This window comes from Dama dama, chromosome 28, assembly GCF_033118175.1.
Source record: "Dama dama isolate Ldn47 chromosome 28, ASM3311817v1, whole genome shotgun sequence".
Lineage (NCBI taxonomy): Eukaryota > Metazoa > Chordata > Mammalia > Artiodactyla > Cervidae > Dama > Dama dama.
This window is the reverse complement of record NC_083708.1, coordinates 23137244-23157757: the sequence shown is the minus strand read 5'-3', so window position 1 is coordinate 23157757 and position 20514 is coordinate 23137244. Positions and strand designations below refer to the sequence as shown.

Below are 20514 nucleotides of genomic sequence, written 5' to 3'. Positions count from 1 at the left end.
GGTAATGAATTCATGAGCTTATCCATTTGTCAAAATCCATGCAAGTGACAACACAGAGAATGAGCCCCAATGTAAACTATGGACTTAGGTTAATAATAAGGTATAAATATTGGTTCACCAATGTGAACAAATGCTTCACACTAATGCAATATGTTAATCACAAGTGAGACTTTAAGCAAGTTACTTTCTCTGCAGTTTTTCTGTAAACCTAAAGCTGCCCTAAAAAATAAAATTTATTAAGACATTAAAAATTAATATTCTTAACATTAAAATTAGGATAAAATATAAATATGTTTTTTCTTCATAAATATGTGTACTTTAATATAATACCCATGTTTTACAGTTGTTTATCATGGTCTTAAAAATATTTTTCTGGTTTGCTGTTGACATTTTATAGTTAAGGATTTTTTGTTTGTTTACAGAAGACTTACCCCAAGTCAACTAAAAATGTAGCATATTTGTGACCTAATGGTGATAACTTTGTTCCACTTTTAAAAAAAAGACTTATCTATTTATTTTTAACTGCTTTTAGTCTTTGTTGCTGTGTGGAGGCTTTCTCAGTTGCGGTGATCAAAGGCTACTCTCTAGCTGTGGTGCACCTGCGTCTCTCATTGCAGCGGCTTCTCTTGAAGAGCACGTAGGGGCTCACAGACTCTAGAGCATGGGACCACTGGTTGTGGTGCAGGGGCTTAGTTGCCCTTCTATGGGATCTTAGTTCCCAGACCAGGCACTGAACCTGTGTCTGCTGTATCTGCAGGTAGATTCTTAACAAATGGACCACCAGGAAAGCCCTTGATCCACTTTCTTAAAAAAATAACATTCACCTTGAATATCTGGAAACATTGCGTATTTAGTTATTTTGCCTTCTGCTCTGAGTCTCCATGTGAAGAGGTTGCAAATAAGGAAAGAGGTTAGAGGCATCCACATCCCCTTAGGAAGTAGGTGTGCTTCACCACGATGGTGTAAGCCTGCCTGCCAGCTGGGGCCTCGCTTGAGGCGATGGTGGCTGCCGGGAACCCTGTGCTGTACTGTGCTTAGTCGCTCGGTCGTGTCCGACTCTTTGTGACCCCACGGACCGTAGCCCGCCAGGCTCCTCTGTCCATGGGGATTCTCCAGGGAAGAATACTGGAGTGGGTTGCCATGCCCTCCTCCAGGGGATCTTCCCAACCCAGGGATTGAACCCAGGTCTCCTGCATTGCAGGCAGATTCTTTACTATCTGAGCTACCGGGAACCATGTATGCCCCAAATCACATATTCCCCTTTCATCAGCGACATATTGAGTGTCTACAAAACTTAAAGCACATGCTATCCCTTCTAAATCAATTCTCAGGGCCAGTCACCTTTCACCATCCTCTTCCTCTCCAACTCTTCTTCCGCTGTTTTTATCCCTGGTCCTGCTCTGATCTCTCAACTTCCTTTTATCTTCCCTTTGCTACATTCCATATCATTTTCTCCAATTTATCTTCTGGTTTACTTTATATCGTGTATTGCTAAAGCCATCTATTGATGCTTTTGTAATTTTATTTCAGAGAATTTCAAAATTCTCCAAACATGTACATTTGCAAAAAATAAAGTATAATAAGTGTCAATGGTCCCAATGCCCTGCTTCAATAAGTGTCTTTTTTCACTTTTACTCCCACATATTTTCTCCACAACAAAGTATGATTTATAGGAAATCTGGTAATCTTTCAAGACTGCTTTTATTTTTTTTCCATTTATTTTTATTAGTTGGAGGCTAATTACTTTACAATATCGTAGTGGTTTTTGCCATACATTGACATGAATCAGCATGGATTTACATGTGTTCCCCATCCCGATCCCCGCTCCCGCCTCCCTCTGCATCCCATCCCTCTGGGTTTTAACATGTTGCTACCTCTCCTTGATAGTCATTCCTTGGCCTCTGCTTGCTTGTTCTCCTCTTAGAGGCTCTATCTGAGTCTTAGGGTATGGTGAGAAAAGGTGGGCAAAGTGTGACATACCCAGGCAGAGAGAAGAACCTGGCACTAGAGGTCTCAGGGCTATTGCCGCTCCTGGGAGTCCTGTGGCACAATAATCAGTTTGTACTTAGAGTATAATACTGACCTCTGTCATAAACCATTTGTTTTATTCTGTCCCTGGGTCACTCCTCTGGGTCCATGGCTTTGTGGCTCAAGAAGTTGCTCTTCTGAGTCCTTTTATTGTATATGCATTGAAGTATTTTCAAAAAAAAAAAAAAAAAAGACCTCAAATTCTTCCTTGAGATAAATTTCTGAGGAAAATGAGTGCACAAGGAAATAAGACATGTGAGCAAGATCAGGAGAATCAAACCAACGGAGACTGCAGACAATTTTAACATGAACTTTGTCATTTTATCATTATAACTCTGTTAAGTTTTGCTATACATATTTTGAGGCTCTGTTTTAAGAAACTGATTTCTTTTTGTTGGGATGCTTAGTCCTTTTACATTTAATGTGATTACTGACATGATTTTAAGTCCATCATGTTAGTATTTATTTTCTACTTGTTCTGTGTGCTTTGCTCTTCTTTTACTGGATTTTTTTCGTATTAATCAAATATTTTCCTCCTATTTTATCTATCCTTTATACTCACTTGAGATGTTTTGATGATGTAGGGAATAAACTGCTAACTCAAAAACCTTGTATACCAAAATTCACATAGTCACAGTTCTTACTTTTGTACTTTTGCATTGTAGTTATTATTTTTCTACATGAAATAATTTGGTCTCCTATTACAAGGCATATGTGGGTGGTATAATTGTGTAGGAGTATATGCGTGGGGGGCTATGTGTGGTGTATATGTGAATGCATTGCATATATGCATATGTGTACATGTGTATACAAACATGTATGCTTGCACATGTGTCTGCATGTATTGTATGCCGAGTGCTGCCTTTAATTCTTAAATAACTAGGTGATGAATTTTAAGAGTACATTTCATAATTTAATGACATCACTTTATTAGTTTCTGAATAGAATGAAGTAATTCATTAAAGGACAGCAGACAGGTCTTTCAGAATAAATGGTTCTGTCAAACTGCTTTAACTTGTAAGCCAGAATTTAACTCAAGCATTTGAAGAAAAAAGTTGTGCATTCACAAAATCTCTCAAGGGGCAGATATGAATGATGTCCTAATTTAATTCAGTATGTATTTCAATAAAATCTTACAGCAAAATTCATAAAACATAGTAAGATATCATGTCAGCCACTGCTAGCATAAGAGAAATATGCGCTGTTTTCGTTTCACGTCAACTTTTTTTTTTTTTTTTTGACTGATTTCTTAAGGAAATACCTTCCTCTCCCTCCGGTAATGTGCTTGAACTTTGTTTGGAAAGCTTCAGGGGAAGGGAGGTTTTAAGGGAGGTCTGGAGCAGACTGCCCGGAGAACTTACTTCCCCTGGTGATTGATATGATCCAGGCTTACGGCATGCAGGTATGATGCAAGTCTGTGCATGTGGAGAGATTATGTTTAACCAAGGGTTTTCTTGGTGAAGGAATGAAACTGAACTCTGGGGAATTTTGAGAAATAATTCTGCGAGGTATAATTATCACTAAGGTCTCTTTAATGTGGCCAAGTTCTTTTCTATTAGCAGTATTATATTAATTTATTTTACCTTGATTTTGGTAATGTGATAAAGACAAAAAAAATTTGTCATCCAATACATTAATTCACAGTTTTTAAATACTTGTAGTCCTGGTTTTTCTGCCAGGCACCATGGGCAATCTGACATGAAAACGTCTGGGTTACTGTTCAAGGAAGACACAGTCTAGTAGAGGGAGCTATAATATGAGCATAGATAACTATAGGATAAAGTAGAAAGAGACATGCACCTTAAATTTGCACAGCAGAGGAGGGGATTGATCAAAGAAAGCCTCATGAAAGAGAGGACACTGGAGCTGGGCCCTAAAGGATGAGTAGAAATTTGATAGCCACTGCTGAAGTCGATGGTGTTTGTAGGGGCAGACACATGGCCAAAGGTACAGTAGTGGATTTAGAGGAAAAGACACAATTCTGTTTTGTTGGTATACAAGTGCAAGAGAAAGCAGTAGTAGATAGTTCAGGAAAGATAAGATGGACTATACTGAGGAGAATGTTAAATGCCAAGCTACCATTATTACTAATTAAATGATTAACTTTTTATTATTCCCCTCACTATGTGTTAAAAATAGGACCAGCTGCTGTGTAGACATATAGAAAAGGAAACATGGTCTATATGTGGCTAGGAAATAAAATATAGTTCAGTTCCTCCAACTTTAAATTGTCTCCACCCTTTTTAACATTATAAATATTTTGGTTTTTAAAAATGCCTTGTTTACATTAATATTTAGTTATGGGACTTCTTGGTGATCTAGTGGTTAAACCTCTGTACTCCCAATGCAAAGGGGGTCAAGGTTTGATCCCTGGTTGAGGTACTCAATCCCACATGCTGCAACTAAGACCCAGTGTGGCCATATTAATTAATTAAAAATTTAGTTAAGTATAGATTTAACTTTGTGTTTATATTAAATTTATACTTACTATCATTTACAGGCTTCCCAGGTGGTCCAAGAGGTAAAGAACCCACCTGTCAAAGCAGGAGACATAAGAGATCCCTGGGTCTGGAAGATCCCCTGAAGGAGCATGTGGCAATCCACTCCAGTATTCTTGCCTGGAGAATCCCATGGACAGAGGAGTCTGGTGGACTACAGTCCATGGGGTCACAAAGAGTTGGACACGATTGAAGTGACTTAGTGCGTGCACACACACACACACACACACACACACACACACACACACACACACCATTTACATTGGCATTAACTGGAAAGCTGGTTCAAATAACAAAATAGTTTTCCATCCACCTGCTCATGGCTCCTTTCATCAGTAACACCTGCCTATAGTACCTATTCCTTTCTGAGCTTTAGTCTGCCAAGGTCATAGAGATTTCTATAAACTTTTTCCTCATTCCTTAAATATTAAGAATGCAGAATTTCAAATATACTTGTCAGTCTTTAACATTAAACATCTAGGATATGTATGGCCACTACTTAATAATTCCCCAGATGTTGACCTTCTAGTCTATGTTTTCTCCAGTTTCAGTCTGTGGTAGGTAGAAGACAGAATCTCATTTTTTAAATTTACATTTATTTACCAATCACCAATAAGCTTGAATGTCTTTTCCTGTATTTATTTTATATTCAAGTTTCTTATTCCATGAAATGACCCTCTGTCCTGCCCTTTGATCTTCTATTAAAACATTTATCTTTTATAAAAATTGATTTGTAGGACTGTTTACATGTTTTAAACACCAATCTTTTATCAAGTATATGCCTTATAATAAATTCCTTCAGTTTGATGTTTATCTTTGTTTCATTTATGGTATCTTTTGATGTACAGAAGTTTTAAATCTTAATTATCCTAGTTTATGAATCTTATCCTTTATGATATGTAGTTTAAAAATCTTGCCTGAAATCATCCTTTCCTGATCCAAGATTATAAAGATATTTTCCTATATTTTCTTTTAAAAATTTTAAAGGTTTTCTGTTCACATTTACATCTTTTATTCACTTGAAGTCTGTTTTGTGGAATGATATGAATTAAAGATTTAAATATAAATGTTTAGTATGGACAACTAGCTCCTCCAGCATTCTGTCCCCAGGAGTCAGAGGCTCTTCCGGTAGATAAGAAGCTTCCTTACATGTGGATCTGTCTTTAGGCTGTTCATCAGCCTAGATGCTCTCTCCCTTTGCTAACCTACTCTGTCATAAACTACAGTGTCCTTTAAGCTTCACGTACAAAATTAATAGCTTTAAGTTACAAGATACATGATATTTTTTTAATTAAAAAATTAAATCAACTATAGTTGATTTACAACGTTGTGTTAGTTTCGGGTATGCAGGAAAGTGATTCTGTTATCCATATATTTTTTCCTCTTCACTATAGTTTACTATAGGATATTGAATATAACTCCCTATGCTATAGAGTAGGACCTTGCTGTTAATCTGTTTTATATATAGTAGTGTGTATCTGCTAATCCCAAACTCCTGATTTATCCCTTCTTTACCCTCTTTCCCCTTTGGTAATCACAAGTTTGTTTTCTATATCTGTAAGTCTGTTCTGTAAATAAGTTCATTTGTATTATAGCAATACTTTAGATTCCATATATAAGTGATATCATATGGTATTTGCCTTTCTCTTTCTGACTTCACTTAGTATGATAAGTTCTAGGTTCACCCATGTTGCTGCAAATGGCATTATTTTCCATAACTGAGTAGTATTCTGTCATATATATATATACATGTATATATATGCATATATATATAATAAAATATATAGTATTCCAGTATTTTTTAAAAGCTATTGAAGAAATAAATGTTCATGCATGGGAAGTCTCAACAACAAAAAGACATCAGTTCTCCCAACAGACTTTAACTTTTGATGAAAGTTAAACCATATGACTATTCCAGTATTCTGGAATACTACTCATCCATAAAAATAATGAAATAATGCTATATATATATATGTATCATCTTCTTTATCCATTCACCCATCAAGGGGCTTTGAAAATGCATTCATGTCTTGGCTATTGTGGACAGTGCTGCTATTAACATTGGGAGGCATGCATCCTTTCAAATTAGAGTTTTTATTTGATATACAAAAGGCATGATATTTTTAAAAGTGGGTCCCTTTTGTTCTTCAAAATTTTGTTGGCAATTCCTGGCCCTTTGATCATTTGCATGAACTTTAGGGTAATACAGTTTAACTTCATCACAAGTAAAAGTCTGTTGGAAGAACTGATACCTTTATGTTATTGAGATATTCCATGCCACACATGAATGTTTATTTCTTTAATAGCTTTCAAAAAGTTTTTTCTGTTATAAACATCTTACACACTTGTCAAAGATTTATTTCTAGATAACTGCATGTTGTTTTGCTATTAACATAATTATTTAAAATTCATGGTCTGAAACTACAATTATGTTTGCACCAATCTAATATTTCAAATGATACCTTTAAAAGTTGTATGTTGAACTATTTGTTGCTGGTTTGGGGAATGCAATCAGTTTGCATAATCATTTATCTGTTGGTGTGTATATATATATATGTATATATATATATATATATATATGTATATATATATACACTTTTCTATTTTATGTAGCAAAGCATATATGTTGAAAATAACAACAGTTTCATGACTTTTTTCCTAAGCTTTATATTCCTCTTAGTAATATAATAGCTATATATACATGGTGTGTGCATGCATAATCTGTTGCTCAGTTGTGTCTGACTGTTTGCGGCCCCATGGACTGCAACACACCAGGCTCCTCTGTCCATGAGATTCTCTAGGCAAGAATACTGGAGTGGGTTGCCAATTCTTCCCCCAGGATATCTTCCTGACCCAGGGACTGAACCTGCAACTCCTGTGTCTCCTGCATTGGCAAGGAGATCTTCTAACATTGAGTCACCTGGGAAACCCATATATATGTGATATTACTATATATAATATTGTATAATATAGTATTGGCAACCCACCTCCAGTATTCTTGCCTGGGAAATCCCATGGACAGAGGAGCCTGGAGGGCTACAGTCCATGGGGTCACAAAGAGTCAGATATGACTGAGCATGTACACATAATACTAATATATAATATACAATATATGATATAAGATACCTATATATATGGTATTGCTATAGCAATGTTATATAATAATATACTAATTATACATATATATACTATAAATATACAATTATATATAGACATTATAAGAAGAAAAGCTAACCTGTAAAGTGCTGTCTATGATTATTTTTACTGGTAAGTCCAGGAGCTGGTTTAAGTAGCTATATTCAATAATTTATTATTAGGATTAAACCTGTAAATACATTTCAATATTTGCTTGAAATAAAGTCAAATATGCTGTTTATCAGGATCCATTAACTTAGGCTCTACACTTCGTCAGTTTTTCAGAAACTGTAATAAATTTGTATTGACCCAATTCAAATTTGCTGTAGAATGTTTCCGAGGACCAAAGACATAGTATAATTAGGTTGGTACAAAAATAATTGCAGTTTCAGGTCATGAATTTTAAATCATTATAACTAGGCTCAAACATATCTTTATTGATCAAACTAGGAACCATTATAATCAATGTAGTTTTGCCAATGAGAAATAAGTTTGTTTATTTCTGTAATGTAAAACCCCATGCTTTGGGATTTGACACACTCTTGGAAAGGATTTTCTTAATCCTGCGGGTTGTGGAAGCATTTTCCACGCAAAAAGTTGTCAAGATACTTGAATTAGTGTTAGTTGATTGGTGAGAGGTTAGGAGAATATGGCAGATAAGGCAAAACTTCACGGCCCAACTCCTCAACTTTTGAAGCACTGGTTGCACAATATATGGTCAAGCATTGCCATAGAGAAGAACTGGGCCCTTTCTGTTGACCAATGCTGGCTGTAGGCATTGCAATTTTTTTGTGCATCTCATCAATTTGCTGAGCATACTTCTCAGATGTAATGGCTTCACCAGGATTCAGAAAGCTGTAGTGGATCAGACCTGCTGCAGACCACCAAACAGTGAGCACAACCTTTTTTTGGCGGAGACTGCATGCTCTCTCTGTTATCTCTTCTCAAAAGGGCACTAATCCCATCAAATCCGTTCCCTACCCTTAAGACTTAACTTCTAATTCTTTATTCTAAATACAGCCAAGTTGGGGGTTGGGGCTTCAACATAGGAATTTGAGAGAGATACAAAGATTCAGTCCTTAACAGGTAGCTATTTGTTAATAAATACCTTCATTTAACTTATTTTCCAGGTTAAGTAGTCCTCTTCATTCCCTTTTCAAAAGCATATATACTTAAACGGCCAGACAAATGCTTGTGACTAGAAGGCCACTCACTAGTATGCCCCAAAATCATATTCCCACATTTTGAATGGTCAGCTGTGTTGATTCCAAACCTGTTCATGCCCCACTGAACTTGTAATTGTATAATTTAATGTCATACAAACTGGTGGCTCACTGGTAAAGAATCCGCCTGTACTGCAGGAGACGCAGGTGACACAGGTTCAATCCCTGGGTTGGAAAGACCTCCTGGAGGAGGGCATGGCAGCTCACTCCAGTATTCTTGCCGAGAGAATCCCTTGGACAGAGAAGCCTGGCAGGCTACAGTGCATAGGGTTGCAAAGAGTTGGACACGGCTGAAGCGACTTAGCATGCACAGCAATGCAAACTAATAGATATGAACAAAAAGAAAAAGAGTCATTGTTTCCATGAAAACTAAATTGGCAATTCTTGGAAAGATTCAATAGTTTTCGTAAGTGTAATAATAGTTGACAAGACCACTGTAAGATATCATATGCATGCATGTTCACTCTCTTTAGTTGTGTTCAACTCTTTGCGACACCATGGACTGTAGCCCTCCAAGCTCCTCTGTCCATGGCATTCTCGAGGCAAGAATACTGAAGTGGGTTGCCATGCCCTTCTTCAGGGGGTCTTCCCCACCCAGGGATTGAACCCAGGTCTCCTGTATCTTCTGCTTTGCAGGCAGATTCTTTACCACTGAGCCACCAGAAAAGCCCCCTGTAAGAGATTAGCAAACAGTAAGTGAAAATCTGGGATCTGCACCAAGATTGTTTCTTAAATGTCTTTAGTTCTCCTTCCACTTTAAAGAAACTGAAACTGGATATCATAGCAAATATGTTACACGTATTTTTTATGGAAAGATCTGGTTGTGGATCTCCCAAGTCAGCAAATTCAAAGCATGGACATTATTAAGCATGTTCACATCCTGTGCATTTACACATTTCACCGTAAAATGTTAATGCATGCTTTTGGAAAAGTATTTTAACTGCCTTTATTGACTATCTGTTTTTCCCAATCACATCAAAAAAAGCATTCTATTGCTGACCAGGGCTACACTGGGGTCACAATTAGTACCCTATTGATTGACACAAAGTCTAAGCCGCAGATAAAACTCCAGTCTTCAACATTGTCTCTCTTGTTTGCTTAACTCAGCAGCCAGCCACCCACATGTATAGAGGAGCTTTGTGCAAGCACCAATTATCAAAAGGCTGTGCTTTCATCCACGCCATTAATTTTTGAAGTCAGAGGACAATGTGAGTGCACTGGCAAAGACTACTACACAGACTCCTGGAACACACAATCCTAGGAAAGGTCATCTCCTGGAGGACTGCACAGACCTTCATTTCTTAACCTAGTCACCTGCGGTGTGTATTGATTATAGTATGGGTGGGGCTTCCCTGATGGCTCAGATGGTGAAGAATCTGCCTGTGATGCAGAAGACCTGGGTTTGATTCCTGGGTGAGGAAGATCCCCCAGAGAAGGGAATGGCAACCCACTCCAATCCTCTCCAGAAAGAATACTTTCTTACCTGGAAAATCCCATGGACAGAGGAGCCTGGCCGGCTACAGTCCATGGGGTCACAAAGAGTCAGACACGACTGAGTGACTAACGTTTTTCGCTTTCATGTAGGAGCTGGTTCCTTGACCAGGGACCAGCCAGCACCCACTGTGTTGAAAATGTGGAGACTTCACCACTGGACCACCAAGGGATTCCCCACATTTTTCGTTAGATCCTTTCCTTTGTCCTGACTGCACTGTAGTGGAAGAAATAGCAATTAATTCATGTTTTCATTTTCAAATATCAGAACACCACACCCAAAAGGAGCCCACTTATTTACTCACTTATTATGAGTAAATAAGCCCGCTTATTTACATAGAAGATTTTCCTGTGCTTCTACCAGATCTGATCTTACTTCATCTCCTCCACCAGGCACACGTATTCAGGAAGTTCTCAGCGCAGCCAGGCTTGCAGACCCTGCTTGTGACCCTCCGTGTCTGCTGCCTGCTGCTCTCTGTTTGGAGACTACGTTAAACAGCTGTTGGCAATTGCATCTCCTCCAATGTTCCCCTTCCTGCTTAATCCAGACAGGCAGAGGTTGTGACAAGGGGGAGAGAAGCACTCCAGCTACAAACCTCACCGCCCTCGCTGCTATCTAGTACGACTCTGCTGACTGCGGTGTTTCCAGACTCTTTTTGTATTACCAGCATCACAATGACAAATTCATTCAATGGACTAAAAGGACTCTTTGAACTCTAACCAGAATGGACATGTTATATGTAACAAGGAGTGCTATGAATTATGTTCATTAAGGTTATTCTCTGTGACCGGTTCCATGGGGTTGTCTAAATGAAAATGACTTGGGTTCAGAACAGCCATAATTAGGAGGGAAAGGCAGTGCTGAGAACTTTCTAAATTGGTGTAAAAAACAGTGGTAGAATAAAAGACTCAAAGAGCTGGGAGGAACATGGGAATTCATCCAGTCTAAACGCTCATTTTACGGATTAAGTAATAGCCAACATGTTTCTCGTCAGGAATACCATTGGCGTTTGGGCGGGACAATACTTGGCTCTGAGGGATCATCCCACACACTGCAGGATGTCTGGCATCCCTGGCACCTGCTCACTGAATGCCAGGAGGTGCCAGTCATTATGACAACCACCATTCCCCCACCAACTTCCCAGACGGCACTCCCCCAGGGAGTGGTACCCTCCCTGTTGAAAACCTTTGAGCCACATGGGTCAGAGACAACCAGGAAACCCATGCTAACACAACTGACTCACTGACACCCCCTCTGAAACTTTAACATGTGTGGGAATCAATGAGGGATCTTATTTAAAGCACAGACTCTGACTAGTGAGGTCTAACCAGCTTGTAGGTGATGCTGAGACTGTTTGCAGACTCCACTTTGAGTAACAAAAGAGTCCAGGGATCTAAATGACAGGACGTCTGAAGTCTCTAGGTGTCTTTACTAGGTCCTTACCCACCCAGAGCTGTGGCTGCGGAATCCTGCCCTCTGTACAAACTTCTCAGGACATCGGCTCTAGCTTTGTCTTGGGAACTCTGCCTTAGTCTGAGCCTTCTCCTGGGTGATCCGATGGCAGTCTCTGCCTTTATCTCTGTGCACAGCAGGCTTAAGGTTATTTTTTTTTAATTTGTTTCTGGAGCCTGCCTTTATGAAAGTTCCTCTCTTGGAGTCTCATTTCCTCACCTGTCCAGCTGCAGCTCCAGGAAACCCAACTGAGACCAAAACCAAGGTACCTGCTTCCTAGGTGAGCTGGTGGAGGCAGGTAGGTTCTGGGAGAGCCAATAGCTGTTGTTTGTCTCAATAACAGAGCTGAATAGACACTGGGTTTCCTGCTTCCTGCTCAGAGATCCTCTCCAGGGACCCATGTTCTCATCCTTTCTATTCCTACCATCAAGTGAAACTCTGTGTCACTCAGTACAAATGTTTAACTTACCAGGGAACTGCCACCCACTCTGCTTTAGCAAGAAGCCTCCATAGGGACCAGCCTCCTGGTTGAAGTGCAATACTGAGAATCTTGCAATGTAGAACAAATGACATAATGAGAAGTGAGTCCCCATAGGCATTGTTGATGGGTTTTTTCCCCCATTCCTGGCATTTGGAAGCAATTGCTGGGAAGATTTTGAGTTAGGTTCATCTCCATTGGTGATAAAACAATTGAGATACAAAGAAGTTTAATCACTACCCACAGAATATCATCTCTATATCCTCCATGACCTTTTCTGGTTCCTTCTGTTCCTTTTCAGCCAAAGAAACAAGCCAGAAGGCCATCCATGTGGGTGGGTAGACATTTTATGGGGATAAATGTCCCCCTGCAGTCTGCCTGCAGTACGGGAGACCCGGGTTCGATCCCTGGGTCGGGGAAGATCCCCTGGAGAAGGAAATGGCAACCCACTCCAGTATTCTTGCCTGGAAAATCCCATGGACAGAGGAGCCTAGCAGGCTACAGTCCATGGGGGTAGCAAAGAATCGGACACAACTGAATGACTTCACTCTCTCTTTCAACGTTCTCTGAAACTCTATAACGTCTGTCTTAACCCGGGTTCCCCTGAAACCAGAGGCTGAGACAAATGTTTGTGTGATGGCAGATTATTTGAGAATGGAGATTCCATGAAGCAGTATGGCAGACAGAGGGAGTCAAACTGAGAGGGAGGGGAAGAAAAATAAGGATAATTGTCAAATTGGCCCTTTGACAGGTGATGGGGCTGGATTCTTCCTGGACCCTATGAAGTGACCTGAGAATTGACTAGAGCAGCAGTCCCCGACCTTTTTGGCACCAAGGATCAGTCTCATGGAAGACAGTGTTTCCACAGATGGGGGTGAAGGGGTGGTTTGGGGATGATTCAAGTGCATTGCATTTATTACGCACTTTATTTGTAATCTAATGCCGCCTCTGATCTGACAGGAGGAACCAGTCCATGGCCGGGAGGTTGGGGGCCCCTGAACTAGAGGACAAAAGGAAGAAGCCTTACCAAGGCTTCTTGGTAAGCACACCCCAAGGGTGTGCCCATGGGGGCTGACTCCCTAAGCTTTCAGGTTGTGCAGCTATGAGTGCCTGGTGAGTTCCTGAAGGAATCCTAGGGCAGAAGGTGAGGTTGAGTGAAATGTTAAGGGTTGCCTGAGAGGCAGTAATCCTAGAGACAGTAGAGGATACTGGAAACAGCTCCAGGAATCCTGGGAGAAGGGGACAACCCCCGTCCCTCCCCCCCAACCCCGAAGTGTCTTTGGCAGGCCAAGCACTGGCTCTTGTCTTTATATGGCAGCTGTACTTTCTGAAAGTCATATTTCCAACCCGAATTCTATAACCATGCATTGTCATAGCAAGGACCCCAACGGGAGTCTGGAAACTTTGCTCTTAACTTACAGACTCAGTTTAGAGCATTTCCCAAGGGTTGATTTCTCACTGTGATTTTGGGAAGACTGGCCATAAAAACAGCTTTGGAAAACTGGATGTGCTTGTGTGTGTGCGTGCTAAGTCGCTTCAGTTGTGTCTGATTCTTTGTAACCCCATGGACCATATCCTGCCAGGCTCCTCTGTCCATGGGATTCTCCAGGCAAGAATACTAGAGTGGGTTGCCATGTCCTTCTTTGGAAAACTGGATATGTACATGCAAAAGAACTACTTATATCATATATAAAACTTAAGTCAAATCTCCTCAAAGACCTAAGCATAAGAGCTAAAACTGTAAAACTCTTTCAAGACAATAAAGGGGGAAAACTTCCTGACAGTGAGTTTGGCAATTATTTCTTGGACAAAACACCAAAAACAGGCAAAAAAAAAAAAAGTAAAAGTAGGTAAATTGGATGAGATCAAAATTAAAAATTTATATGCACCAAAGGACCCTCGACATGGAATGGAAGAAAATATTTATAAATCTTATATCTGATAAGGAGTTGGCATCTAGAATATGCAAAGAACTCCTGCAACTCAACAACAAAGAAACCAACTACTCAATTTAAAAATGGGCCAAGGACTTGAATAGATATATCTCAAAAGAAGCCAGACACAAAAAAAGCACATAGAAAGATGCTCCCCATAATTTTTAGCAAAATGCAAATCAAAACCAGAATGAGGTGCCACCTCATACCCATTAGGGTGGGGACTGTGTTAGTTTGTTACGGCTGCCATAAGAAAATACCACTGGCTGGGGAGCTTTAATAGTAGAACTTTGTTTTCTCACATTTCTGGAGGCTGGAAGTCCCAAGGTGTTGGCAGCTTTGGTTTCTTCCAGGGCCTCTCTCTGTGGCTTGCAGATGGCAGCCTTTTCACTGTGTCCTCACCTGGCCTTTCCCCTGTGTGTGCACATCCTTGGTTTCTCTCTGGGTGACCAAATCCCCTTTTCTTATGAGGACACTAGTCAGATGGGTTTGAGGCTCACCTTAACGGCTTCATTTTTATTTAATTACCTCTTAAAGGCCCTATCTCAAAATATAGTTACATTTAGATACTGGCTGGGACTTCAACATGGAAATTTGAGGGGGCATAGTTCAGTCCATAAGAGCAACTATGAGAAAAAAGAGGCAATAACAAGTGTTGGCAGGGATGTGGACACATTGGAACCCTTGCGTATTGTTGGTAGGAATGTAAAGTCACACAGCTGCTGCGGAAAGCAGTAGAGTTGTCTTTAAAAAATTAAAAATAAAATTTTCTTATGATCCAGCCATTCCACTTTTGCATATGTACCCTCAAAGAACTGAAAGCAGGGTCTTGAAGAGATTTTTGTACACACATTCATAGCAGCATTATTTACCATAACTAAAAGGGAAACATAACCCAAGTGTCCATCAAGGGGTGAATGAATAAACAAAATGTTGGATATGCATGCAAACGAGTATTATTTAACCATAAAGAGGAAAGAAATGCTGACACATACTATAACATGGATGAATCTTGAGGACATTATGCTAAGTAAGCCAGTCACAAAAGGACAAACACTTATGATTCTTCTTAAATGACACAGTCACTTTCATAGAGACAGAAAGAATGATGCATGCCAGGAGTGGGGGCGGATGTGAGGGCAGGCAGATGAATGGAGAATTGTTGATTAATGGGTGTAGAGCTTTAGTTCTGCAAGTTGCCAGACTTTGGAGGTTAGTTGCACAGTAATATGAATGTACTTAACACCACTGAGCAGTGTACTTAAAAATGCTTATGTGTGTACATGTGTGCTCGGTCGCTTCAGTCGAGTCTGACCCTCTGCAATCCTATGGACTGTAAACCGCCAGGCTCCTCTATCCATGGAATTCTCCAGGCAAGAACATTGGAGTGGGTTGCCATGCTCTCCTCCAGGGGATCTTCCAGACCCAGGGATTGAACCTATGTCTCCTGCAGCTCTTGCATTGCAGGTGGATTCTTTATCACCGAGCTACTGGGGAAGCTCTAAAAATGCTTAAGGTGGTAATGTTATTTTATACATATTTTGCTAAAATTGAAAGTAGATAGAACAAAATAAACAAAAATAGCTATGGAGGTATCAGAGGAGGAAAGTCATCGAAAATGGGTGGGCAGGGATTTCCCTGGCCCACTGGTTAATAATCCATTTTCCAATGCAGGGGAGGCAGGTTCAATCCCTGGACGGGAAGCTAAGATCCCACGTGACATGGGCCAACTACACCTGTGTGTTGCAACTCCTGGGCCCATGCCGCAACTAGAGAGAAGCCTGTTTGCCCCAACAAGGAGGCCAGGCCACGCACCACGATGAAAGAGCCCACATGCTACAGCAAAAATCCTGCAGCCCACAACTGGAAACCCAACAAATAAATAAAAATAGTTTTTTAAAAATCTTAAAAAGAAAGAAAGTGGATGGAGAGTTGGATAAATGGAAGACCTGAACATGAGCAAGTGGAAACTTTCAAGCCCCAGTAAAACTGTTTCATTACTAAATGGGGATGATTTAAACTACTGAATTTTGCTGGTACACAATAGCTGTTAAGAAATCTGCTGCAAAGGCAGGAATAAACCCTGTAAATCTTGATCCCTTCCCCAGCTCATGAGGCCACGCTGCACTGGTGCTTAAAATCAGACCATACACCACAAGGGCAGTGAAAAGAAATGTCCCTAGGGGATCAGGGGCCCCCCTAGCTACTGCTGCACATCTATAGGGTTCTTTCTGGGCCCTGCTGGTGCAGGAGGCTAATGCGCTTTGCCAGCTGGACTTAAATTAGTAACGAGGACAGCATGAAGATGTCAACTTGTAAGCCATTCAAGCAAATTGAAAAATCTGGAAAGATGGTTACACTGGAGGAAGTTGTTAATGCACTAAGTCGTAAGTCTAACACTAGCATTATGTTACCCAACATGCAATCAGCTTTGACAGCCACCAGAAACCCAGAGTCACTACTTGTGTAAAGCAACAGAGCCGTGGGGAAGGCAAAACCCTTCAATTTTTTTTTTTTTAAACATTTTGAACAGACTGATTTTCCATTTAGATTTTGCCAATGTCTCTGCCATTTGCTCGTAAGATTTTACAGACACTCTGTAATCTCCAAAAATGTACATAAAATGGTATGTAATTCACTTTAATTACATATTTTTAACTGTTAAAATAACCAATTTTTATAAATAGATACAAGGAGCAGTTTTTCTGCTAAAGTTATTTTATAATAAACACAATAAATGTTAGCATTTGTGAAGAGTCCAAAAGAGATGACAAAGCTCAGAATGAAGGGAAGAGAAAAATCATTTAAGATTTGAGTTCCTACTACACTCAATTTGTGGTTATGTTGTTTTGGTTTTACTTAGAACAGTATTCCTATTGTTTTAAAAGTTCTTTATGACTTTAGTGTCAGGAAAGATTAGTCCCATTTAGCAGGATACATTTTTAAATTAATTTTTATTGTAGTATAGTTGCTATATAATATTTAGTTTCTACTGTATAGCAAAGTGAATCAGCTATATTTATTCATATATCCCCTATTTTTTGGATTTCATTCCCAGTTAGGTAACCACAGCACCGAGTGGCATTCCCTGAGCTATATAGTAGGTTTTCATTAGTTTATACACATAAATTATATATTTAAATAGATAAATAAATAGATATAGCCTATCTATTTTATACGTAGTATCAATAGTATATATATATATGTCAATCCCAGTCTCCCAATTCATCCTCCCCCCAGCAGGATAAAATTTTTATATTAAATGTAAAACCCAGTTTTGAGCATTGATTTTTAAGGGAGACAAAAATGCCTGAGTATGTACAGATAACAGTAACTACAGTGGAAGGGCCTAGAATCATTTTATGTGCTAAATGATTAATAAGCCTAGCCATACTAACTTAGAGAAAATTTGAGAGACAAATGTTCATGTTAAAGTACTTGAAGAGTGATTGGATAAAAGATAAATTCTGTTTCTATGACACCAATGGTAGAAATATGGCTACTGGATAGAAAGTAGACCAGAGAAATATTTTGACTATTATAAAGGTTAAAATTCCTATTGCTAGTAGGAATTTTTAAGTCACAGACTAAGGTACACAAAATGTAATTTTGTTTTTTCTGTCAGATTTTATCTCAAGTCTCCAAGTGCAGGGAAAATGTCATTTCAAGGCAAATTAGATCAGTTCAAAATTCCTCAAATAGGGAGCATTTTTCTTGCTACAGATACACTAAGCGTGCACCAGGGCACAGGGATTAGTTAGGGATTCACGAGCGGGCCATTCTCAAGCCACAGCTGACAGGTCCTGAGGGGGACAGGCAGTTCTGGTTTCAGGTAGGTATGGTCCAGGGATACTTTAAGTCTTATACTCTTTCTATTCCTCTGCCTCTGTCTCCCCTCAGTTCACAGAATCTTTACGGATTCAGGGAATGGGAGGAGGCAGGATAGAAAGGAATTGGGTCACTTATTCATCCAGACCCTTCTTGAAGTACTTGACATTCTGAAGTCTTGTTTTGTTTGAAGTCACCTATTTGAGGCGATGGAAGCTTCAGACTGTTCTTCTAGTGGCCCCAGTGGATGAGATTCTTGGGGTGAGAGGTATGAGGAAGGAACCCACCATAAATAGCAATAAAATTTTCCCTGACTACCATGGATTGGATGCTCAGTATTGCCAAATGTTGTTCTGCTGCTGCTGCTAAGTCACTTCAATTGTGTCCGACTCTGTGTGACCTCATAGACGGCAGCCCACCAGGCTCCCCTGTCCCTGGGATTCTCCAGGCAAGAACACTGGAGTAGGTTGCCATTTTCTTCTCCTAGGCACTCACATTTTATCCCTACTTAGCCCTGTGAGATAAACAGATTTATAGCACAACCACACTATCAAAATATTATCAAAACAAAACCAAACATCATTACTAACGTCATTAACATACAGCCCATATTAAAATGTCCACTACTACCCCAAAGGTGATTTGATAGCATTTTATAAAAGTCCAGCATCTAGTTAAACTTCAATATGACATTTGGTGGTTAAAGTTTTTTAGCTTATGCTGATGATAAGCTCTGAATAAATTATTAAAGGTTGCAAAATGCTGATTTTAATATGGTCATTCGTCCTGTGCTTATTTGCTGTTTTTTAAAAAAATTTATCTTCATATTTATTTTAACCTGTAGTGAAAGTAGTGAAACTTTTAGTCACTTTGTCGTGTCTCTTTTCAACCCCTTGCCTGCCAGGCTCCTCTGCCCATGGAATTATCCAGTTAAGAATACTGGAGTGGGTAGCCATTCCCTTCTCCAGGAGATCTTCCCGACCCAGGGATCAAACCCCAGTCTCCCACATTGCAGGCAGATTCTTTACTGTGTGAGGTGCTAGGAAAGTCCCTTTAAGCTATAGAAACATGGCAAAAGGATTTCTCTGGTGGTCCAGTGGTTAAGACTCCATGCTTCCACTGCAGGGGGCATGAGTTTGATCCCTTGGTCCAGGACCAACTTGGCCAAAAAAAAAAAAAAAAAAAAAAACATAAATACATTTGTAAAACAAAGCAAAAACACCCCTTCTTTAAAAAAGAAACATAAAATCTTTTCTACTTTTTTTTAATGTTTTTTTCCCTCCAGTTTTATTGAGATATAATTGTCATATATCACTGTATAGGTTTAAAGTTTACAGCATAATGATTGGACTGATATCTGTCATGAAATGATTATAATATGTTTAGTGAACTCCCATCATCTCATTTAGATTCAGCATAAAAGAAATGGAGAAAAATCTTATCCTTGTGATGGGAGCTCTTAGAATTTACTCTCCTAACTTTCAGTGCAGCAGTGTTAAATTATCTTTATCATGTTATACATCATATCACTAGTACTTAAAACTGGAAGTTTGTACCTTTTGACCAAATCTGATCTCTTTTTCGATGAGTTTGTTTTTGAAGTATAACTGACCTGTAACAGATAAATGCTTCTACTGTATTGGTTTACAAGGTTAATATTTCCTATATCACAGCTTTAAAGAAGCAGAACTGAGATCTGAAACTATAGCTGCCTCATCCAAAGCTTGTAATTTAATATTTTTGGTTTTATGTGCCACCCCTGCTGTATGTACTAGGAATAAATCAGCATGAAACCACTATGCTCCCTTAGAATAAACTGTGTCAAAGAATTGAACTTTCTTGATCACCTGAGACATCTAGGCAAGAATAGAAGTCCTTTTGGCTAAGACAGTTTCTATTGGGCAGTAATCTGTAGCATTCATTGCAAATTAATAAAACATTAAATTTGGAAGGAAATGATCATTTAATCCAACCACCCAAGAATGAGAAGCATAATTTCCCCTTCTAATTCCATAAAATGCTTATTAGATTTTGAGTGCCTAGTAATCTTTATGAAATTGCACTGATGCTAAAACTGCAGCAACTGGGGATGGTTACACTGTGGCTACAAGGCCAACAAGAAACACACCTTTACAAATAAACAGCTCCACGATCTGAACGGTGTCGGCTGAATTTTAGAACTGCTTGACCTGCTGCAGGGTAATAACTCAATCTCATAAAAAGGAGAATTTTTCAGAGTATATGAGCCATGGAGACTGGGCATAAGCAAACCAGGGCTGAACTCCCTACTGGTTGTGACAGGCCCAGCCTGACTCTCTTTGGGAATGTGCCATGAGAGCCTTGCTTCAAATGCACAGTAATCATAAACGGCCATAGCCTCTGATGAACCAGAGGAGAAATTCTGCTCCACCCTCCTCTATCCAGAAGTGAGTGACAGCTAAGAGTT

At 39.4% G+C, this 20514-nt stretch overlaps 1 pseudogene; it reads left to right on the top strand.

Annotated features, from left to right (window-relative positions):
- Nucleotides 1-11487: 11487 nt before the first annotated feature.
- The window catches only part of LOC133048031 (acyl-protein thioesterase 1-like), a 40805-nt pseudogene continuing 31778 nt past the window's right edge, over nt 11488-20514 (top strand).